Source organism: Ursus americanus, chromosome 4, assembly GCF_024610735.1.
Source record: "Ursus americanus isolate L20-20 chromosome 4, mUrsAme1.1.p, whole genome shotgun sequence".
Lineage (NCBI taxonomy): Eukaryota > Metazoa > Chordata > Mammalia > Carnivora > Ursidae > Ursus > Ursus americanus.
Window position 1 is genome coordinate 36,617,358 of NC_142130.1, and position 25,537 is coordinate 36,642,894.

The following is a 25,537-nucleotide window of genomic DNA, read 5'->3' on the forward strand; positions in this document are numbered from 1 at the left end:
ACATTGAGCTTCTTTACATTCTAAAGTAAATGGCATGACTTGCTAAATTCAAAAAGTCAAAATTAAGTGTAAACTTTAAAAATATTTGCTAAAATAAAATTTATATAATGTCATAAATACTGTACTAAGATGCATTTTAACTTCAAATCAGCTCTTCTTACATACCAGAGAAAATGATGTATCATTAAACCAATTCCTATGGTATCCAGGGAAAGGAGATTTTTACGTCTAAAAAGTTTGGAAAATCTCACTTAGCAAGAGAATGGATAATATGACCTTTCAAAATTTAAGCCCTAAGATGTAATGAAATAATAATCTAAAGTGCTATTATATTTTTTCATAGAAACATCTGAAAGAAGTTGTTTTGCTTATAAAACATTACTAGCAATAACCACAGTAAATAACAAAATATAAACTACCTCACCTCAAAATGTCATACATTATTGAGATAACTATACAACATTATGATATAGGAAGTATGAAAAAATATTAGAATCACTTAGAGAATTGAGAAAGAGAAAAGAAGCTCCTGATACCCAGGAGACATCTGACAAGATCACTCTGTGACCACAATCAAGACAAAAACAAGATCACTCTGTAATAATGTCTGACCACACCAAAACATGAGTATCTCGTAGGTCACAAACATATATATTACATATATTTTTATATAATTATATATTGTATTCTTATATAATATGTGTATATAATTTTAAAAATTTGTCTCTCACAATAGAATTTAAGTACTGTGAAGGCAAAGAAGTAAGGTGACTTCCTTATTACTATATCATCGGGACCTGTAACAGTATCTGAAGAAAATAGGTATCTGATAGATATCTGTTAAGTTAATTATTAAATGCCACAAAATCAAAATTACAGATACTATATTCCCTAACAACTATGAAGTAAAATTTGAAGTCATTAACAAAAATATTTTGGAAACTAAAAAATATACTTCTAAGTAATTATGGTCAAAGAAGAAATTATAATGAAAAGTATGAAATAGAACTGAACAAAAATGCCTCATATTAAAACTTGTGGGATACAGATTTAGCTTCACCAAGAGGGAAATTTATATTTTATAAATGCATATGAAAAGAAGAAAAATTTTCTTAAATTTATCAGGAATAGTAATTTTTTTTAAAGGTTTTATTTGTTTATTCGACAGAGATAGAGATAGCCAGCTAGAGAGGGAACACAAGCAGGGGGAGTGGGAGAGGAAGAAGCAGGCTCATAGCGGAGGAGCCTGATGTGGGGCTCGATCCCAGAACGCTGGGATCACGCCCCGAGCTGAAGGCAGACGCCTAACCGCTGTGCCACCCAGGCGCCCCCAGGAATAGTAATTTTTAATAAATATTTTTTAATTTTTTAATAAATATTTTTTTGAAAAATACATAGAGAAAAGCACACAAATTATGGATGTCTTTAATGAATTATGAAGTTGAATATACCTGTGAAACTACTACCTGGGTCAAAAAATGCAACAGAAAAGCAAGAAATAGAAAAAACGATATAAGATACTCAGAAGCAGGGTGCCTGGGTGGCTCAGCCATTAAGCATCTGTCTTCAGCTCAGGTCATGATCTCCGGGTCCTGGGATCAAGCCCCACATTGGGCTCCCTGCTTGGCGGGAAGCCTGCTTCTTCCACTCCCACTCCCCTTGCTTGTGTTCCCTCTCTCACTGTCTCTCTCTGTCAAATTAATAAATAAAAATCTTAAAAAAAAAAAAGACACTCAGGAGCCTATTTCATACCCTTAACCAATCAACATTCCATCTCCTTTTTATCCTCTTTTTGAAAAGTAACTACAGACTTCTAACTATAGGTTATTGTATCTGTTTTTGAATTTTATATGAGTGGAATTATACATTACATATCCTTTTCTGTCCTGCTCCTATTTCTAAACATGATATTTATAGCAGTAATTCATTCACTTTTATTATTGTAATAGTATTTCGTTGTTTGGGTATGATAACACCACAATCTATTTATTCATTTTACAAGTGATATAATAACATTACTATAAACAAATTTGTATATGTCTTTTAGAGAATATGTATATGAATCTCTGTCAGGTATATACTGATTCATGGGGTAAGAGTATGTTTAACTTTAATACATACTGCCAAGCAGTTTTCCAACGTGGTTGTACCAATTTTGATTTCCATAAGCTGCATATCAAAGCTCCAATTCCTTTTTCATCTTTTTTTTTTTTTTTACTAACTAATGGCTGTACAATGTTAAATAGAAGAGGAGTATGATAGGCATCTTTGTCTCATTTCAGAATGCAGAAATAAAGTGTATTAATTCATCATTAAGGAGGATATTTTCATAGTTTTGGGTAAATAAAGTTCAGATTAACAATGTTCCTTTCTTCTAGTGTAACAGGAAATTTTTATCACAAAGGGAAGTTGATTTTTATCAAATACTTTTCTTTTATACACTTTTTTCTCCATTTGTTAATATGAAAAGCCCATTGATTTTTAAAAATTTTTATTTAAATTCAAATAAAATTTAAATTTAAATTGCATACAGTGCAATCAATATTGGTTTGGGGAGTAGAATTCAGTTATTCATTACTTACATACAATATCCACTGCTCATGATAACAAGTGCCCTCTTTAATAGCCATCATCCATCTAACCTATCCCCCATATCACCTCCCTCCATCAACCCTCGGTTTATTCTCTATTGTTAAGAGTTTCTTATGGTTTCTTTAACTCTCTCTCTCTTCTGTTTGCTGGGAGATTTATTACTGATTCACAATTTCTTTGCTTGTTATTGGTCTGTTCAAATTTTCTACCTCTTCCTGTTTCAGTTTTGGTAGTTTCTATGTTTCTAGGAATTTATCCATTTCTTCCAGATTGCCCAATTTTTTGGCATATAATTTTTCATAATATTCTCTTGTAATTGTATTTCTGTGATGGTGTTTGTGATTTCTCCTCTTTCATTAGTGATTTTATTTATCTGGGTCCTTTCTCTTTTCTTTTCAATAAGACTGGCTAGGGAGTTATCTATTTTATTGATTCATTTGAAGAACAAGCTCTTAGTTTTGTTAACATGTTCTACTGATTTTTTTGTTTCTACATCATTTATTTCTGCTCTAATCTTTATTTATTTATTTATTTATTTTGGATTATTTTTATTAATAATGATTTTTTATTATATTATGTTAGTCACCATATAGTACATCCCCAGTTTTCGATGTAAGGCTCGATGATTCATTAGTTGTGTATAACACCCAGTGCACCATGCAATATGTGCCCTCCTTACTACCCATCACCGGTCTATCCCATTCCCCCACCCCCCTCCCCTCTGTAGCCCTCAGTTTGTTTCTCATAGTCCATAGTCTCTCATGTTTCATTCCCCCTTCTGATTACCCCCCCTTTCTTTATCCCTTTCTTCCCCTACTGATCATTCTAGTTCTTATGTTCCATAGATGAGAGAAATCATATGATAGTTGTCTTTCTCTGCTTGACTTATTTCACTAAGCATTATCTCCTCCAGTGCCGTCCATGTTGTAGCAAATGTTGAGAACTCATTCTTTCTGATTGCTGAGTAATATTCCATTGTATATATGGACCACAACTTCTTAATCCAGTCATCTGTTGCAGGGCATCTCGGCTCCTTCCACGATTTAGCTATTGTGGACATTGCTGCTATGAACATTGGGGTGCATATGGCCCTTCTCTTCACTACGTCTGTATCTTTGGGGTAAATACCCAGTAGTGCAATGGCTGGATCATAGGGTAGCTCAATTTTTAACTTTTTAAGGGACCTCCACACGGTTTTCCAGAGTGGCTGTACCAACTTGCATTCCCACCAACAATGTAGGAGGGATCCCCTTTCTCCACATCCTCTCCAACAATTGTTGTTTCTTGCCTTGTCTATTTTTGCCATTCTAACTGGCTTAAGGTGGTATCTCAGTGTGGTTTTGATTTGAATTTCCTTGATGGCTAATGATTTTGAACATTTTTTCATGTGTCTGTTAGCCATTTGTATGTCTTCATTGGAAAAGTGTCTGTTCATATCTTCTGCCCATTTTTTGATTTGTTTATTTGTTTCTCGTGTATTGAGTTTGAGAAGTTCTTTGTAGATCTTGGATACCAGTCCTTTATCTGTAGTGTCATTTGCAAATATATTCTCCCATTCCGTGGGCTGCCTCTTAGTTTTTCTGACTGTTTCCTTGGATGTGCAGAAACTTTTAATCTTGATGAAGTCCCATAAATTCATTTTATCTTTTGTTTCTCTTGCCTTTGGGGATGTGTCATGAAAAAGGTTGCTTTGGCTGATGTCGTAGAGGTTGCTGCCTATGTTCTCCTCTAGAATTTTGATGGATTCCTGTCTCACATCGAGGTCTTTCATCCATTTGGAGTTTATTTTTGTGTATGGTGTGAGATAGTGGTCAAGTTTCATTCTCTTGCATGTAGCTGTCCAATTTTCCCAGCACCATTTATTGAAGAGACTGTCTTTTTCCCACCGGATGTTTTTTCCTGCTTTATCAAATATTAGTTGCCCAAAGAGCTGAGGGTCCATTTCTGGGCTCTCTATTCTGTTCCATTGGTCTATGTGTCTGTTTTTGTGCCAGTACCATGCTGTCTTTGTGATCACAGCTTTGTAGTACAGCTCGAAATCCGGCATTGTGATGCCCCCAGCTTTGTTTTTCCTTTTCAACAGTTCCTTGGAGATTCGGGGTCTTTTCTGGTTCCATACAAATTTAAGGACTATTTGTTCCAGTTCTTTGAAAAACGTTCTCGGTATTTTGATCGGGATAGCATTGAAAGTGTAGATTGCTCTGGGTAGCATGGACATTTTAACTATGTTAATTCTTCCGATCCATGAGCATGGAATATCTTTCCATCTTTTTATGTCTTCCTCAATGTCTTTTAAGAGTGATTTATAGTTTCTAGAATAAAGGTCCTTTACGTCTCTGGTTAAGTTAATTCCAAGGTAACGTATGGTTTTTGGTGCTATTGTAAATGGGATGGATTCCCTGATTTCTCTTTCTTCGTTCTCGTTATTCGTGTACAGAAATGCAACTGATTTCTGAGCATTGATTTTGTATCCCGCCACGTTACTGAATTGCTCTATAACTTCTAATAGTTTGGGAGTGGCTTCTTTTGGGTTTTCCATATACAGTATCATGTCGTCTGCGAAGAGAGACATTTTGACTTCTTCTTTGCCGATTTGAATACCTTTGATCCCTTTTTGTTGTCTGATTGCTGTTGCAAGGACTTCTAGTACTATGTTGAATAATAGTGGCGAGAGTGGGCATCCTTGTCGTGTTCCTGATCTTAGGGGAAAGGCTTCCAGCTTTTCCCCATTGAGAATAATATTTGCAGTAGGCTTTTCATAGATGGCTTTTATGAGATTGAGAAATGTACCTTCTATTCCTACACTCTGAAGGGTTTTAATCAGGAAAGGATGCTGTATTTTGTCAAATGCTTTTTCAGCATCGATTGAGGGGATCATATGGTTCTTGAGTCTTTTCTTGTTGATATGATGTATCACGCTGATTGATTTGCGAATATTGAACCACGCTTGCATCCCAGGTATGAATCCCACTTGATCGTGGTGGATAATCCTTTTAATGTACTGTTGGATTCTATTAGCAAGTATCTTGTTGAGGATTTTGGCATCCATATTCATTAGGGAAATCGGTCTGTAATTCTCCTTTTTGAGGGGGTCTTTGCCTGGTTTGGGGATCAAGGTAATATTGGCCTCATAGAATGAGTTTGGTAGCTTTCCTTCTGTTTCTATTTTTTGAAATAGCTTTAGGAGAATAGGTATTATTTCTTCTTTGAATGTTTGATAGAATTCCCCAGGAAAACCGTCCGGGCCTGGAGTTTTGTTATTTGGAAGGTTGTTTATCACTGACTCAATTTCTTCATAATTAATTGGCCTGTTTAAGAAATCAATTTCTTCCTTTTTCAATCTTGGTAGTTTATAGGTTTCCAGGAAAGATTCCATCTCTTCCAGATTGTTTAGTTTATTGGCATATAGCTGTTGATAAAAATTTCTAATAATCCTTCCAATTTCAATGGTGTTCGTCGTGACCTCTCCTTTTTCATTCATAATTTTAATAATCTGGGTCCTTTCTCTTTTCTTTTGGATAAGTCTTGCCAGTGGTCTGTCAATTTTATTGATTCTCTCCAAGAACCAGCTTCTAATCCTTTGATCTGCTCTACTGTACTTCTGGTTTCTGCTTGATTGATTTCAGCTTTAATTTTGGTCAACTGCTTCCTTGTGCGTGGATTAGGCCTGTCCCTCTGTTGCTGTTCCAGCTTCTTGAGGTGAGAATATAAAAACTGCATTTTAGATTTTTCTATTCTTTTGAGTGAGGCTTGGATGGCTATGTATTTCCCCCTTAGGACTGCCTTTGCAGTATCCCATAGGTTTTGGACTGTTGTATTTTCATTCTCATTGGTCTCCATAAATTGTTTAATTTGATTTTGATTTCCTGGTTTATCGAGTCATTCCTGAGCAGGATGGTTCTTAGTCTCCAAGTGTTTGAGTTTCTTCCAAATTTTTCCTTGTGGTTGAGTTCCAATTTCAGAGCGTTGTGGTCTGAGAATATGCAGGGGATAATTTCAATCTTTTGGTATCGGCTGAGACCTGTTTTGTGTCCCAGAACATGGTCTATTCTTGAAAATGTTCCATGGGCATTAGAATAGAATGAGTATTCTTTGGTTCTGGGGTGTAGTGTTCTATATATATCTAAGATGTCCAACTCGTCGAGTATGGCATTCAAAGCCTTTGATTCTTTGCTTAGTTTTTGCCAGGGTGTTCTGTCTATTTCTGAGAGTGGAGTGTTGAGGTCCCCTACTATTAATGTATTTTTATCTATATGTCTCTTTATTCTGGTTAAGAGTTGGCTTGTGTATCTTGCTGCTCCCCTGTTGGGGGCATATATATTTATAATTGTCATATCCACTTGTTGAATACTTCCTTTAAGAATAATATAGTGCCCTTCTGCATCTCTAACTATAGTCTGTAGTTTAAAATCCAATTTATCTGATATGAGAATTGCTACCCCAGCTTTCTTTTGAGGTCCATTTGCGTGAAAGATGGTACTCCATCCCCTTACTCTCAGTCTGAACGCATCTTTGGGTTCGAAATGAGTCTCTTGTAGACAGCAAATGGATGGGTCATTTCTTTTTATCCAATCTGCAACCCTGTGGCGTTTGAAACCAGAATTTAAACCATTAATGTTAAGGCTGAGTACTGAGAGATATGCTTTTAATTCTGCCATGTTGTCAGTAAAGTCTTTGTTTGTATTGGCTGTGACTTTCTGTTTTGTATCACTCTTGGGGCCTTTTTACTTTTATAGAACCCCCCGTAATATCTCCTGTAGGGCTGGTTTCGTGGTTACGAAATTGGCTAGTGACTGTCGATTCTGAAATGTCTTTATTTCTCCATCAATTCTGAATGACAGCCTTGCTGGATAAAGGATCCTTGGCTGCATGTTTTTCTCTGAAAGAGCTTTAAAAATGCTCCCCCAACCCTTTCTCTCATTCCAGGTCTGTGTAGACAGGTCTGATGTAATTCTGATGCCTTTGCCTTGGTACGTGAGAAATTTCTTTGCCCTGGCCGCTTTCAATACTGTTTCCTTGGATCTCATATTTGCGAATTGTACTATGACGTGACGTGGTGTAGGTCTGTCATGGTTGAGCTTGGGAGGGGTCCTCTCTGCCTCTTGGACACGAATGTTTGTTTCCCTTGCTAGATTAGGGAAGTTTTCAGCTACAATTTGTTCAAATATCTCTTCTAGACCTCTGTTTTTCTCCACCCCCTCGGGGATGCCGATGATTCTAACATTGGATCGTTTCGTTGAGTCAGTAATCTCCCGTAACCTACATTCGTGGGTGTGGATTTTTTTAAGAGCATCTTCTATTTTTATTTTTTCCTCTATTAACCCATCCTCCAATTCACTAACCCTTTCCTCCGCTTCCGTGACCCTGGCCGTCAGAGCCTCTAGTTTTGCCTGCTTTTGGCTCATAGAATTTTTAATTTCTGTCAAATTCGCTCTCATTTCCGCCCTTAGGGATTGTATATTCTCAGTAATATTTTCCTGAATACTTTTTTCAAGTCTACTCATTATCTTGACCATTGTTACTCTGAATTCCATTTCTGATAATTTGGTTACATCCATATCCGTTACTTCTATGGCAGAGGCCACTGACTCACTGTCTTTTCTTTGCTGGGGGGGGGCTTCTCCTTCTTGTCATTCTGATGAAGAGAGGTTGCGGGGTTTCCAGAGCCCAAAATTATTGACTGGGTCCCAGGCCGTGCCCCTTGTTTTATAGGGATCTTAGAGATGTGGGCTTCTTCTTTAAAGATTTTATTTATTTACTTATCTGAGAGAGGGACACAGACAGTCAGCAAGAACGAAACAGAAGCAGGGGAGTGAGAGAGGAAGAAGCAGGCTCCCAGCGGAGGAGCCCGATGAGGGACTCCTTTCTGGAACGCCGGGATCACGCCCTAAGCGGAAGACAGGCGCTCAATGACTGCGCCACCCAGGCGCCTGGGTTGTGGGCTTCTTGATTTTTCAGCCTGCCTTCTGTGTTCTGGGGGAGGGGCCTGCCGCGCCAATACTCAGGCAACCCTGTTTGGTTAGAGTCTCCGTGTCCCCTGCGAGGGGGGATGGGGATGGGCACTCTCTGAGCCGGTATTTCCAGGCTTTTGTTCTCTGGCGGCTTTCCCTGGCGGCCGGCTATGCCTCTTCTGAGGGTCAGAGCAGCAGAGGCTGCATTGTCGCAGAACAGAGGGATTGCGGCCCGTTCTCCACTGAAGTTCTGGCCACTTTAACTCTGTTACTGTTGGTGCTGCTCAACCCTGCGGCCTTCCCGGGATGTGCGCACCAACTCGGGGACCCTGCCCTCACTTCCAGGGCCAGCGCATCTCTGTCCTTTGTGTTTCTAATGCCGCCAGCCACCGGCCGCCCCGCGCGCTCCCGGGTCTCCCGGTCTCAGTCTATGCCCGGTGAGCACACCTCGATTCCAGAGTTTCGTGAGAAGCCTGGTGGCGCGCTCACCCGGTTCAGGGTCTCAGCCTGCTGTTTCGCGGGTGCCGACCGCGAGTCCGCCCGCTCCCCCGTGCAGGTGGCCCGCCAGCCGCCAGCCGCCCCGCGCGCACTCTGGGAGTTCCCGGTCTCAGTCTGGATCCCGTGAGCACACCGGGATTCCGGTGTTCCGGGAGATGCCTGGTGGCGAGCGCGTTCACGGCTCACCCGGTCTCAGTCCGCTCTCTCGCGGGTGCCCTCTGTGTGTCCGCCCGCTCCCCCGTGCAGGTGGCTGCCGCTTCCCGGCGCCCAAACGCGGCGGCTCACTCCCCCTTCCGTTTATCTTCCGATATCCGTGCACGGTTTACAGCTCCCCTCTTGGTACCTCAATCAGCTCCCCTCTTGGTACCTCAATACTCAGCGCTGGAGATGTTCATTTGTAGAGATCCAGATGCATCATCCTGCGTCTCAGGCTGATTCCGTGGTTATATAGGCTGGTCTGGTACCTATCCAGCTCGACTCAGGGGACCGGCTGAAAAAGGGGTCCCCTACTCCTCCGCCATCTTAACTCCCTGCTCTAATCTTTATTATTTCCCTTCTTCTGCTGGATTTAGGCTTTCTTTGCTGTTCCTTTTTTAGCCCCTTTAGGTGTAAGGTTAGATTATATATTTGAGACTTTTCTTGCTTCTTGAGGTAGGCTCGTATTGCAATATACTCCCTTATTTGGACTGCCTTTGCTGCATCCCAAAGGTTTTGTACTGTTGTGTTTTTATTTTCATTTGTTTCCATGTACTTTTTTATTTGATCTTAAATATCCTGGTTAACCCATTCATTCTGTAGTAGGATGTTCTTTAACCCTCATGTATTTGTGGTCTTTCCAAATTTTCTTGTGGTTGACTTCAAGTTTCATAGTATTGTCTGAAAATATGCATGGTATGATCTCAATCTTTTTGTACCTGTTGAGGCCTAATTTGTGACCCAATAGGTGCTCTATTCTGGAGAATGTTCCATGTGCACTCTAAAAGAATGTGTATTCTGCTGCTTTAGGATGAAATGCTCTGAATATATCTGTTAAGTCCATCTGGTCCAGTGTGTCATTCAAAGCCCTGTTTCCTTGTTGATTATCTGCTTAGATGATCTGTCCATTGATGTAAGTGGGGTGTTAAATTCCCTTATTATTGTATTATTATCAATGAGTTTCTTTATGCTTATTATTAATTGATTTATATATTTGGATGCTCCAAGTTGGAGGCATAAATATTTACAATTGTTAGATCTTGATGGATAGACCACTTATAATGCCCTTCCTCGTCTCGTTACATACAGTTTTTGTTTTAAAATCTAGTTTGTCTGATGTAAATATGGCTACTCCAGCTTTCTTTTGACATCCATTAGCATGATTGATGGTTCTCTATCCCCTCACTTTCCATCTGCAGGTGTTTTTAGGTCTAAAATGAATCTCTTGTAGGCAGCATATAGTTACATCTTGTGTTTTTATCCATTCTGATACCCTATGTCTTTTGTTTAGAGCATTTAATCCATTTACATTCAGAGTGATTACCGAAAAATATGAATTAAGTGCCATTGTTTTATCTGTGAAGTTGGTGTTTCTGGTGGTTTCCTCTGTTCCTTTCTAGTCTTTGTTGTTTTGGGTCTTTTTTCCCCCAAAGAGTCCCCCTTAATATTTCTCCCAGGGCTGGTTTAGTGTTTATGAACTCCTTTAGTTTTTGTTTGTCTGGGAAACTCTTTATCTCTCCTATTCTGAATGACAGCCTTGCTGGATAAAGTATTCTTGGCTACATATTTTTCCCATTCAGCACATTGAATTTATCCACTGATTTTGAAAAGTTAAAACAATTCTGTATTCCTGGGATGAATGCAATGTATTCCTTTTTGTTTTCTCTTTGATTCTTGATCAGACTTACAAAGATGCCTTAGTTTTATTGTATTTTTTTAAAAAATTATTTTAGAGAGACAGAGTACATGGGGGGAGGGGCAGAAGAAGGAAAGGGGAAGTAGACTCCCCACTGAGCACGGAGCCTGATGCAGGGTTCAATCTCATGACTCTGAGATCATGACCTGAGCTGAAACCGTGAGTTGAACACTTAACTGACTGAGTCACCCAGGCACCCCAGTTTTATTAGTATTTTTACAGAATTAAGATTTGTTTTTGCTAATGTACTATATTTTTCTTTTCTATTTCTTTTAATTTTTGCTCTCGTATTTTGTATTAGAATTCTCTGGAGAAATAGAACCGATAGGATGTATCTATATAGAAAGAAATTCATTATAAGGAATTGGCTCATGGGATTACAAAGGCTGACTAGTCCCTTGATCTGCAGGACTAGCTGGCAAGCTGGAAACCCAGAAAACCAATAATATAGATCTAGTCTGAGTCTGAAGGCATGAGAACTAGAAGAATCAATGGTGTAATCCCAATCTGAAGGCCTTCGGGTTCCAGATCCAGGAAGAGCTGATGTTTCAGTTCAAGTCCAGAGACAGGAAAAAGCTGATGTCCCAGTTTGAAAGCAGTCAGCCTATCTTAACTTGAAGGAAGGTCAGCCTTTTTGTCCTGTTCAGGCAACTGATTAGATGAGGCCCACCCATATTTGGGAGAGCAATCTATTTTACTCAGTCTACTTATTTAAATGTTAATCTCATCCAGAACATCCTCACAGAAATACCCAGGATGATATTTGAACAAATCTCTGGGCACCCCATAGTTCAGCTCATGTTAACACATAAACTTAACCATCACATCTTTATTATCTTTCTTCTAGTATCTTTGAGTTTAATTCACTATTTTTCTATTTTTACACTAAGATCATTGATTTACAGCTTTTCTTCACTTTTAAGAAAAAAATCCTAACAAAAGCTATATATTTCCCTCTAAGCACAGCTTTAGCTACATTCCACAAGTTTTGACATATCACAGTTCTATTGTAATTTAAATTAAAATATATTCTAACTTTGATACTGATTTCTTCTTTGACATATGTTATGCAGAAGTATAGTGCTTAATTACTAAGCATTTAGGAGATATCCAATTTATACTTTATTGACAATCTTGCTAAATTCTCCAGAGGTTAGAGAATATATTGAATATTATTATAATCCCAAGAAATTTGTTGAAACAGAATTTATGGCTCAACAAATGTACACTTTTGGTAAACACACCATGTACACTAGAAAATAATGCATGGTATGCAGGTGTGGGGTGTGATGTACTATATATGACAATTATGTTGGTCAATCATGTTCGATTTTCTTTATCCTCACTAATTACTTCTTTATTTGCTTACTTTTGCTTCCTATGTTTGTGGTGGTATTAAGAAGTGGAACTTTGGCAAGTGATTTGATCTTAAAGGTGGAAGCCTAAAGAAGAGGAGCAGTGCCCTTATGAAAGAGACTCTAGAAAGCTCTCTTTCCCTTTTTACTGTGTGAAGACACAATAAGAAGATGGCCATCTAGAATCTGGACCCTCACTAGACACTGAATCTGCTGGTGCCTTAATCTTGCCCTTTCCAGTCTCAGAACTATGAGAAATAAATGTTGTTTAAGCCAGTCTATGGTATTTTTATTATAGCAACCTGAACTAAGGCATCTACTTTGTCTGATATTAGTATAGCTGTACCAGTTTTTTTGTTGTTTGTTTTTACTTAGGGTACACATGCCATATCTTTTCCTATCCTTTTACATTTAACTTTTCTATAACCTTAAGTTTAAAAATGTGTCTCTTGTCACAACGTATCATTATTTTAACACAGTCTGAAAATTTCTATCTTTAGCCTATCTGTTTACGTTTAATATAATAGCTGTCATACTTTAGAGCAAATCTGTCTACTTATTTTATATTTACCCCATCTGCTTAATGTTACTTTTTCCTTTTTTGTTTTCTTTGGGTTAATTATTTTTTGTTATTTCAGTTCCCTATTAATTTATCCATTATACATATATTTATTATTCTTTTAGTATTACCCACATGAATATAAAATGTTGTTATGACTTATCAAATTATAATGTAAATTAGTACTTGTGTTACTTTTTGGAAGCAATAAGGACCTTGAAACTGTAATTCAACAGACTTTATTCCAACTTTTGACCTATTTTTAATTTAAATGTGTATTATTTTTCAATGTATTATACTCCCAGAATTATCAATTTTATAAAATATTTCCTATATTTACCCGTAATTGTTCTTCATTTCTCCTACATCTCTGTTCTTTTATAATCAATTTCATTCCCACAGAGAATTATAGCTTTTTCATGAGAGCAGATTTGCTAAGTTTATTATTGCAAATTATGTTAAGTTGTTATAATTTCATGACGTTTTTTAAGAGTGTTTTTGTAGATCATAGAATTCTGTGTAGGCTTTTTTTCTCTCAGTACCTTGACAAGATCACTCACTTGTCCCCATTTCCCATTTTTCTGTTAGATGTCTGCTGTTAGTCTTACTTTTTTTTCTATACTCTGCTTTTAAGATTATTCTCTTTGTCTTTGATATGCCTAGGTGAAATTTACTATTAAGCCTGCTTTGAGTCTGTAGTGCATCTTAGATTTTTTTTATATATCCATCATCAGTTCGAAAAATTATCATCCATTCATAAATATTGCTGCTGTCACATTCTCTTTTTTTCTTCCTCCAGGACTCCAGTTACATATATATTCCACATTTCATTATGCCCAAAATGCTCTTCATCCTTTTGCCTTACCATGCTTTCATTTGGATATTTTCTTCTGACCTATCTCCCAGGTCACTAATTCTCTCTTCATCTGTTTATAACCAGTTATTTTGTTTTCTGTTACACTTTTCATATCTCTGCTGAAACCTCCATCATTTTTATTTATTAAACATTTCAATCACACTTATTTCAAAGTCCACATTTGGTAACTGCTATTTGAATCTCCTGTTGGTCTATCTCTACTTACTCTCTGTTCTCTTGGTTTCTGGTGAATTCTGATAATTTTATATGCCATGTTATTTTTACTTTCAGTATAGAGGCTAAGTATGGGAGAAATGTAGTGATAAATATAGGCTCTGGGTGGTGTTTTCTTCTTCCATAAAGAATTTTTTTCTTTATTTTATCAGTCAGTTAGACTAAGGCAAATCAACTTAATCCCAAAAAGGATTCAGATAATATTAAGAAAAGTTTCAGTTATTTAAATGACTAGTTTATTGCAGTTCAACCTTATTTGTAGGGTATATCCCTTTGGAGCCACACTGAAAGCTTGGAGTGATATCAGAGACTTTTATTTTTGGCATGTGCTGAACTCCTTTTCTCATCCATATTACTCTTCTGTCCGTAAAACTGCAGAAAACTCTGCTTAGTGTCTCAGCCAATAACTTTGCTTGGTTACTCACTATCTTAGCATTCTTTTCAAATACGAAAATCCCTAGAAGGGGAAAATTGTGGCAAGTGCTCTGGCTTTCTTTCTGTGGAATCAAGAGCTTACAAATTTTCACTGCCTTGGTCATTCTCTGGTGCCCTCAAGAGATTTTCAAAAATATTTTGTTAGATTTTGTAGTTCTCCCAGTGGGAGGACTGATCTGAAATAGGATAGTCTTCCATTATCGAAAGTGGAAATACTGTGAATGTTAAACTGTATTCAAAGACATTTCCAGCATCAATGGAGATGATAATTTTTTTCCTTAGATCTGTTAATGACAAACTGTATTGATGGATTTTCTCATAGTATCTATCCTTGTAATCCTTGAATAAAAGACCATTTATCAGTGTTTTGTTTTTAAATATGCTTTTGGAGACTGTGTCTTCTAGGATATTTTATTTAAGACTTTTCCATTGATATTAACAAATTCAATAAATCCATGTTTTCCTCTGTCAACTTTTTTCAAGCTTAGCTAGAACTTATAAAATAAAAATAATTTTTATATTTTCCTTTCTTAAACTACTCAGGACAGGGGTTTGTAAACTTTTTCTTTAAAAGGACAGATAGTAAACATTTTATACTTTCCAGACTGTACAATCTCAAAAAAAAAACAAACAAAAAAAAACAAAAGCAAGTTATTTACAATAGTAGGAAATAGGCCAGATTTGTCCCACAGGCCACAGTGGCAATCCCTGCTTCAGAACAGTTGATGTAGCATTTTATTATAATAGTACTTAAATATTTAGTAAAACTTCCCTGTAAAACCATCTGGGTTTGATACTTTATTTGTGCATAGTAATAAATTAACTTCCTCATTTTCTTAAACTTTTTGTCTCTCTTGGTGTCAATGATGATAAATTTATTTCTCTGGGAAATTACCAATTTTACCTATGCTTTTAAATGTATCTGCTAGAGTTGTGTAAAATAATTTAAATTGGATATTTAAAAATTTCCTTAAGTTTTAGTATATTTTTGTTTTGCTTGTCATTTGTGTAACTTTGTTTTCCCCTATTCTTCTTCATCAGGCCAGATAGTAGTTTGCATATTTTGTTTATGTTCTGTGCAAAAAAACCAGCATATTAATTTATAAGGTGGCTTAAAAACAGAACTCCCTAAGTTCCACTTTTATCTTTATATTTCTTTCCTGCTTCCTTTTGCTTTATTTTCTTGTTCTTTTTCTAGCTTTTTTCATATTGAATTTATTTAAATTTATAAGTCTTATTCACTTAAGCATTAAATGCTATGTATTATTTTATAATTGTTTTAATTATATTTCATAGAAATTATATTTCATATTTCATATGTAGTATTACAGTATTGTTAATTTTTATATATTCTTCAATTTTGGTTTGTATTTTCTATTTGACTTAATAGTTATTTAATGAGAGTCTTTAAATTTACAAGTAGAAAGGAATTTTTGCTTTCGGATTTTTTATTAATGTGTTTCACTCTCTGTATGAAATGTGCAATCAATTATAGTGCTTGGGGATCAAGGATTTTTCTTCATCAGATCACTCAAGATCACCCCTAAGTGGAGATGTAATTGAGTAGTCAGTGTCTAGATAATACCAACCAATCATCTGACATGTGAGGCAAGCCTGAATTTTGTCCTCCTCCATCAGTTGGTTTTAGGTATTCCACTCCCACCCCATGAGACCATATAAATGGTTTGAGAGAAAGGCATTGCTGCAACAGATAGAATTCTAGGACCTCCAATTATCTAATTATGCCTTTTAGACAGCTGAAGGATGATTTCCTGAATAAACCACTTCCACTATGAAAATGGTTTGTCAATTGAGTATTTTAACATCTAATTCAGAATGGACAGCTCAGGTTACACTGTCATCTGGTGTCCCATGGTTAGGTGTTCAGTCTCTACAAGAGCTCATTAGCATACCAGGAGTTGCTCTGAAAATGGAGAATAGCAGTTGTGACTTTCTTATTGCACTTTCCAACAGACCATTCTTATCTACCAGATACATTAAACTCCATCAGATCTACTAGATCATAGGCACCAAGTGGTAAGGTGGCCTGTAAAGCAGCTTGGACTTAGTGAAAAGCCCTTTCATCTCTAGGTCCCACTTAAAACCAGCATATTTTTTGGATAATCTTAAAAAATGATTCAAAACAATTTTGAATATACTATATACTATTATCTAAATCCAAAAAGGCCCATCAAAGAGAATTACAAAAGCTTATGCTTTACCTTAGAGGAGATACCCCTGCATGCCCCAGACCATTAAACCCTCAAAATCATCACATATAAGACAAGGTCCTAGATCATTATGGAATTTTCTTCCCACCCTCTGACACAAATCTTGTTAGCTAGAGAGGTACTTACCGCTTTTTGCTCACCAGATCCAATTAGTATTATATAGTAAAGAAAATGAACTAGTATCCTTTCTAAAGACTGTCAAGACAATCAAGTTTCCTTAGAACTATATTATGACAGAATATGAAAAATAACATAGTCCTGGGAAAAAATTATGAAGTTATACTGCTTTCCCTTTCTATAAAAGCAAGCTGCTTTTAGTCTTCTCTGCTGATATACTGAGAAAAAAAGAGTTCACTAAATCAATAATTGTTTATCAGGAGACAGCCTGTTATTGATTTGCACCTATAGAAGTATGACCAGCAAAGCAGCTGTCACTGGGGCATTCACTTGGTCAATTTTACAGTGGTTTACTAACACAAAGCTCAATCCATCTTGTTTTTTGCAGAACCCAGACAATGGAACAAGGATATATCAGTGACTACTATTGCATCATTCAAATTAATTGTGCTAATCTCTGCAACTCCTCCAGAAATACATCCTGGTTTTTGTTTACAATAATGGTAAGGAAAGACAAGTTTTAGGAGTTTCCGTGTGTCCCTTCCAATTATAATGGCTCTAATTCCAATGTCAGAAAACCAATAAGACAATTATGCCAGCTTCTGTGCATAACTATAGACTATACAATTGTGGTGTAAAATAACTGGGTGAGTCTGAATACCCATTGGACCTACTATGAGAAACACTTGGGTCAAAACATCATTTATCACCTAGTTAACTAGTTCCATATGCCATGATTCTAACTGGAGGATCACACTTTTTGGATCTTTTGATATTAATGCCTGCTCCAACCCTATAGCTAACAATACTAGAAAAGTAAACAGTTACTTCTGCAAATAACCACAGATGCTTCCATAATTATTGTATGTACTTACGGAAGCACTTCAGGGTCCTTCCTCAGAGGCAACTGGCCTCTCCCTTTCTATCAGTGGGCTCTAGATCTGTAAGCTGGCTTATATCTGGAAACCTGATGAAGTGCTGTGAATTTCCACTTTGGTGGTCAGTGTCAAGAGTTGATTTTTTTTTTTCTGGTTATGCAAATCAAACAACATCCCAGTCAGCTGCTCACCTAATTTTGCTCCTAGAAACAGCATGATATATTAGCTATTACCATAGATTTCTGCATTGCCATCCAGGCTTACTGCTTGTTATGGTAATTATGTTCACATTGCCAGATGGTCAAATATTACCATCTGGCCTCTACCAATCCATGATATTTAATCCCCATAGATACTACAGAGCCTGGATTTCTGCCATCATCTCCTACTGTCAACAAAAGCCAAAAAAGGACAATTCCTACCAAACTTCTCAAATATGCTTGTACTGATCTTTCCAGAGCACTCCTTATTAGGTTAAGCGAAGACAGTGTCCTTAAGAGCCCTCTAGGAGGTCAGGAGGTGAGATGCCAGGACAAATATAATATAACCATTTTAACATTCTCATCTCCCTATCTTCTGACCCCTTCTTTAATACTATACCAAAAAGCCCTAGCCTCTCTACTTTATTTACCATATGCCTTTGTTGAGTCCATCTTCAAGGGGCCATCTCAACAAATGATTAGGACCAGATCCAGGTGTCCTCAAAGCATTGTCTCAAATCATGGTTGAGTGCCCCCATGTAAATGAACTCTCCTCTATGCAACCCCTAATGATCAAACCCTTAAAAAACATTCCTATACACTTGATGTACTGTTAGTCAGTATTATCCAGGTCCTAAATTCCTTTGATGGGGAAAGGGTTCCTATGTAGTGCCTATTTCTTCCTGGAGGAAAACTTACGCTTACCTTTTAGGCTGTGCTGAAATCTGAGATCCAATTCTGATGAATGGCCTGGAGGTAATGGAATTGAAGGTTGATCTTGTGAGGGTAAATAAACATCATCAGGCAAGAAAACTACCTCATTTCATTGGTCATTTAAGTCTTTTAGGAAAGGAGAAACCATTCTCTGAAAATAGTGCAAAAGGTACTTCCACTGTTCAAGAAAATTGGAGAGGGTGGGGTTTACAATATTTTCAGGCTTATGTACACAAATTTCCGTATCTCAGGTGTAGTGGTTGAATAATGTCCTCGCGGAGCCTTAGAATGTGACTTTATTTGGAAATTGAGTCTTTACAGCTGTAATTTGTTAAGAATTTTGAGATGAGGTGTGCCTGGCTGGCTCAGTCAGTGAAGCATGAGACTTCTGATCTCAGGGTTGTAAGTTTGGGCCCCACATTGGGTGGAGAGATTACTAAAAATAAAATCTTAAAAAAAATAATTTTTGAAATTATTGAATTATTCATTTAGGATAGGTCCTAAGACCAGTGACTAGTGTCCTTATAAAAGAAGGGAGGACACAGAGACAGAGAGGAACATCATGTGAAGACAGAAGAAGACCAGAGTTACCCTGCTACAAATCAAGGGACACTAGGAGGCATCAGAAGCTGGAAGAGGCGAGGAAGGAGTCTCTCCTAAAGCCTTGAAAGGGAGCATGGCCTGACCACGATCTTAATTTTGGACTTCCAGCCTCCAAACTGAAATAATAAATTTCTGTTGTTTAAAGTTACCCAGCATATAGAATTTTGTTATGGCCATGCTAGAAACTGAATATACCAGGAGTCAGGGTCACATTCTTTTCTTATCAGGGCTTTGATTTTAACAAATAAGACCTATCAAACTATGTATTTATCCCTTTCTAAACAGGCCTATTTTTAGCACAGTCTGCCCTCAAGCTGCAGGAAGAGTTCCTTTAAAGCTTCCTTAAAGAGCCTCTGACATGCCTTAAGTCAGTAATTAACTGTTCCGAGTTAATCCTGTTATTTTCATACAGTCTCCAGTGATTTGGTGGGCAAAATAATGCCTACCAAAGATGTCTACACCCTAATCCTCAGAACCTGTAAATATATTACCTTAAATGAAAAAAAGAAAAAAAGACTTGCCAGTTGTAATTAAGATTTGTTGAGATGAAGAGACTATTCTGGATTATCCAAGTAGGCCTAATCTAATCACATGAGTCTCTAAGACTGGAGGACCTCTCCCAGCTATGGTTAAAAAGAGATGCTATGTTATCTTTAAAGATGGAGGAAGGGAATTACAAACCTAGAAATGTGTACAGTTTATAAAAGCTGAAAAAGGCAAGAAAATAGATTCTCCTCTAGAGCTACCAGACAGGAGTGCAACCCTGTCAATATCTTGAATTCTAGCTCAGTGAGACCTTTATTGGACTTCTAGCCTACAGAACTGTAAGATAATACATTTTTGTTGTTTCAAACTACTAAATTTGTTATAATTTATATCAGAATAGAAAATAATACAAGTGGCATCAAAGGAAGCTGGTTTTTCCATCATCATTACAATCTACCATTGCCTTTTATCAATTAAACACCATAGTACTTGATCTTCAATTGTCTTACCTTTCCATCAGCCCCTTTCCCAATTAATCATAGGAGGATGTTTAAGTAATTGTGATATCAGTGCATGATAACACCACCTCACTTGGCACCTTCAATGGTTCTTTGATTTTAAGCAGGAGACAATTCAAGTCCAAAGTCCCATCCTAAGGGTCTACAATTTAGAACAGGAGTCAGCAAACTTTTTATGTAAAGGGCTAGATAGTAAATATTTTAGGCTTTGCAAGCTTTATAGCTATGTCACAAATGCTTGGCTTTGGTCTTGTAGTTAGAAAGTGGCCACAGGCAATATGTTAATGGTGAGCATGACTGTGTCCCAATAAACCGTTTTACAAAAACAGCCATCAAGTCAGATTTATCTCACTAGCTGTAGTTTCCAATCCCTCATCTAGAACAATTCTGATAACTACTGTCCTTTTTTTTTTTTTTTTAGATTTTATTTATTTATTTGACAGAGACAGCCAGTGAGAGAGGGAACACAAGCAGGGGGAGTGGGAGAGGAAGAAGCAGGCTCTTAGCAGAGGAGCCTGATGTGGGGCTCGATCCCAGAACGCTGGGATCACGCCCTGAGCCGAAGACAGACGCTTAACGACTGCGCCACCCAGGCACCCCCTGATAACTATTGTCTTAACCAGGGTTCTGCAGAAAACAGCCTGAGGTAGGCTTAAGTGCTAATGTTTCACTGAGAAGTACAATCTCAGGGCTGTAATAATAAAGGAAAAGTGAAGTAAAGCAAAGAAGTAAAAGTAAGATGATATATAATCACACAAATCACTATTTCATAGGGAGAAGCAGAAGAGGCACAGGCAATGGCTTAGCAGGTGTATCTGCTTGGCCTTGCTGGATGTCTATAACAGCTTCTGCGTAAAAACCATAATTAAGAATAGCCCAACTACAGGAAGGAAAGGAGAATTTTATTTCTTGTGTCTTGTCTAATATTGGTTAAGGTTTTCTCTATGGGAAATTAATACCCCCTCACTTCAGAGTTGTATCATTTGACCCCTTTGGCCGCCATTAAGGATTGCCTTATAATATGGCACATTATTTGAAATATAATATCTATATTATAGTATGGCATGCCTTATAGTATGGCACATTATCTGAATACAGAATTAAAGGGAGGAGCTTAGACTTGGCATAGCCAGTCAACTTAAGGAAAGAGTACTTTAAGAAGCTGATTAATCCTGCCAAAACCGAGATGAAATGAACAGTGAAGAATTTGGGAGACAAACAAGGCTGAGAGAATTCAAGGAGATATACACAGTATTATGTCCAATATAGGCATCTCTCAGTTCAAGAGCACACTCTTCAGTTTGATATAGTTATGCACAGTTTCTTTAGTAAATGGTATCTTAGAGGATGGTCTATTTTCTAATTCCTTGATACTATGCTGTTTCAGTACAAACCTTAACATAAGTAATTTGTTCCTTCTTTTACTTCACCACCAAACAACCATGGAAGTTTGTCTTTTCCAAGTTGAATTTATACCAGAAATGTAAAATTTTTAAAATTAGAAAATCCATTAACATTTCAACAAATTAACAAATTAAGGAATAGTCATCTTGTAGTGTAAATACCTGAGAGTAAGCTTTTTTTATTGTGATATAAGTGCTTAACATTAAGCTTTTAATTGCTGCGGCATCCTCTTCAGACATCCATCTTGAATAAACACACTGTCAGCTACATTATTAGATAAAAAGCCAGGCTGCCCCACCCATGAAGTTCCCCTTCTTTAGAAAGCTTTGGCTGAATATAAACTGATAATTTGATTGATAGCTTACTTTTTCCTTCCCACACTTTAATCCCACTCTTATGTTTTAAATTCACAAATGAAGTGAAGGTGGGAAACCCTAGGCACCCCACCCTTGACCCCAATAAAAACTGAACCCCAGGTCCATGTACTCTCTCACTCTCTAGCCATGACTTCATTGAGTAGCCCCAAACATGTTGTGTACCCTCTAAGACTTGTGAATAATAAACTCTTTTCAAAGTTCCCTGATGGTTGTTGCTGAGGTGCATCTTGACTGTTATAAGAACCAAGAGGCTGGTCCAATCACAACACTGGCTCTGAAAAAGGGAAATGTCTGTGAGGCCTGGCCTCGGGCCCAATTGAGTGTCCCCAAGTATTTGTAGACCATCATTATCAATAGGCTGAGATTAGCACAAAACATATCTCAATACATGTAGAAAAACATACAATAAAATTCAACACTACAATTTAAAACTTAGAATATTGGAAATAGGTGGAAACTTTTTAACTTCATTAAAGCATTCAACCAACAACCTGCAGCAAACATCTTAATGTTGAAATCTTGGGAGACATTTCATTTGCAGTTGGAAATGAAAGAAAGTTCCCGTTAAAACCATTTATATTCAACACTGCACTGGGTTCCTATCCAAGAAAACAAATATGTATATAAAAATATATAAATTTAAAACAAAACTAAATTTGTCTACATTTTCTACACTTTTATATGTAGAATATTCCAGATAATCCAAGGACAGCTTTTAAAAACAGAACATTTGGTGATGCAATGAACACAAAATAACAAAATCAATATTTTATACACTAAAATTAATTAAAATTAAAATTTAAGAAAATTAATTCACAGGAGCAATAAAATCTGTAAAGTACTTAGGATTAAGCTAACAAAAGATATGTAAGAATTTTGTGGGAAAAGTTACAAAGCTATATAGAAAAAGGTAAGAAAACCAAAGGAAATATATCATGTGTATAGATGGAACACTCGTATCTTAATGAAGTAAATTTTTTCTAATCAATATGCCCAAGTTTCAAGCAAAATTCCAGCAGGGATTAAAATAGAGCTTGATAAACTGATTCTAAAATGTATATAGTACAATAAATAATCAGAAAAAGCCAAGACGGAGAAGGGAGAGGGGGCAGGCCTATCAGATAACAAGGTATTTTCTGCAACTTTTATTAGTTATTTCTAATAAAATGTAGTAAAAGTACAATAATAAATAAACATATTAGTGCAACAGAGGAAAAAGTCCAGAAAAAGACCCATCCAAATATGGGAACTGATATATGGTGAGATTTTCTTATACATTAGTGGTAACTGAAGTGACTATTCAATAAATCAATTATTTATATGTAAAAACATAAGTATCCCTTATCTCAAACCAACATAAAATAAATTTTATTTAGGTTAAAATCTAATTGTGAAATGGAAAACCTTAAAACTGATTTTTTTCTTAAAAAGGATTATATTTTACCTCAGGAAGAAATGATTTGCTAAGAAACAAAATGCAAGAATCAAATGAAAAGACTGATAAAGTTGAATATATTAAAATAAAAAACTTCTAAATGTCAAAAGGCTATTGATGGGAAAACTAGTCTACAAGAAGTCAAATGATTTATTCAAGATTATATGCTAATAAGTAGTAGAGCCATAATTCAAACATACAGTCTTCTGACTCTAATACAAATTTATTTTGCATTCCTTTTAATTTTTAATTACATAATTAACACATTATATTCTTTCATAAAAATTTGAATGCAAAGGAAATAATCAATACCTTTGATCATTTTCCCTAGTTCCAATCTCCAGTATCCTCCCCAGATCTGTACATATGCTTTCAGGACTTTTTTCTTGGGTATTTGAATATATAATAAAAATACAAATGCATTTTCAAGTGGTTTTATAGTGTACTCATGGTTCTGCAACTTTTCTTTGAAAAATCATGGCTTAAAGAACTTTCCATGTCAGTACAGCATTGTACAGTGTGAATATATTAGCATTCATTTATTCAATTTTCTATTAATTGAACTTTAGGCTGTTTTCAATATTTTTCCCGTTGGTCATATAAATAGGATAGACATCTGAAATGAATTTTCTAAATCATAATGAATATATGTTTTAAATGGTGATAACGCCAAATTACCTATACTGGTGTATATACCTACTACTGCTGTATCTAGATTTCCATTTCTCAATTATTAATATTTTCCATTACCTGATATTATTAATATTTTTAATGTTTTGCCAGTCTGATGTGGAAAAAATGGGATAATGCATTTCCCTAGTAATTATTAGTGAGGCCATTTCCTCCTGTCAGCAGCCAAACTCTGCTCTCTAGAGGTAAGAGGCAACCACATCTTCAACTCTTACAATGGTCTTTTCTAGTAGACTTACTCCCATATTTCTAAATATGTTCATATTGCCATTTCTTGATATATTAATTAAACATTATCTATTGATTTCCTATTATGAAAGATGAGGATTTAGTACAAGTTCCTTATATATTTTACATGTTTATTATTTGCCTACTACATATGTAAGCAAATATCTCCCACTCTTGCCTGTCTTTTACCATGATTGTCTTGTTATGGTATATTCCTTAAAGCTTTTAGGTTTTATGTCTTGCCCAAGGAGGTCCCTACTTCACAGTAAAAACCCATTTCCTATAGTTTCTTCTAAAACTTTCTGAGTTGTGATTTTAACATTTACATATTTTCTCCATCTGGAATTTATTTCTGTGAATGGTATAAGGTAGAGACCTTACTATTTTTTTCAAAATAGCCAGTTGTTCAACGGCATTTATTCAATAGTTTATTATGTCCTAAAACATCTTCTCTAAAATATCCAAAAATTACATCAAATGTCTGAACCATTTCTGGATATCCATTTAGATCTATTGGTCATTTTGTATCCCCTTGTTCCAATATCACAATGTACTGTATTTCTTTTTAACAATAGCCTAATTATGGAAAGAACCCAAATGCCCATCGACTGATGAATGAATAAAGATTACACACACACACACACACACACACACTGGACTATTACCCAGCCATAAAAAAGAATGAGATCTTGCCATCTGCAATGACATGAAGGAAACTAGAGTATTATAAGTGAAATGTCAGCCAGAGAAAGGCAAATACTATATGATTTCACTCCTTTGTAGAATTTAAGAAAGAAAAGACATGAACAGAGGGGGGAAAAAAAGAGAGGCAAACCAGAAAACAGATTCTTAACTATAGAGAACGAACTGAGTGTTACTAGAAGGGAGGTTGGTGGGGGATGGGTTAAATGGGTAATGAGTATTAAGGAGGGCACTTGCTGTGATAAGTACTAGGTGTTGTATGTAAGTGATGAATTACTAAAAACTATACCAGAAACTAATATTACACTGTTAAGTAACTGGAATTTAAATAAAAACTTGAAGAAAAAAAATAATAAAAGATAAAAGATGTCTTAAAACACTTTCCTTTTTAAAAATTTATAGTTACTAATTTAATTTTTCTTCTTAATTGAAGTATAATTAATACAGTTTATATTAGTTTCAGGTGTACAATATGTATAATTCAACAATTCGATACATTATTCAGTGCTCATCAAGATAAGTGTGTTCTTGATCTCATTTATCTATTTCACCCCTCTCCCCAACATCCTCCTCTCTGGCCACC

The 25,537-nt window shown here is 36.3% G+C and overlaps 1 protein-coding gene across 1 annotated transcript in view; it reads right to left on the minus strand.

Moving 5' to 3' along the window:
* STXBP5L (syntaxin binding protein 5L) overlaps nucleotides 1–25,537 on the minus strand; it is a 429,230-nt gene that overhangs the window by 197,519 nt on the left and 206,174 nt on the right. The window lies entirely within an intron of this gene.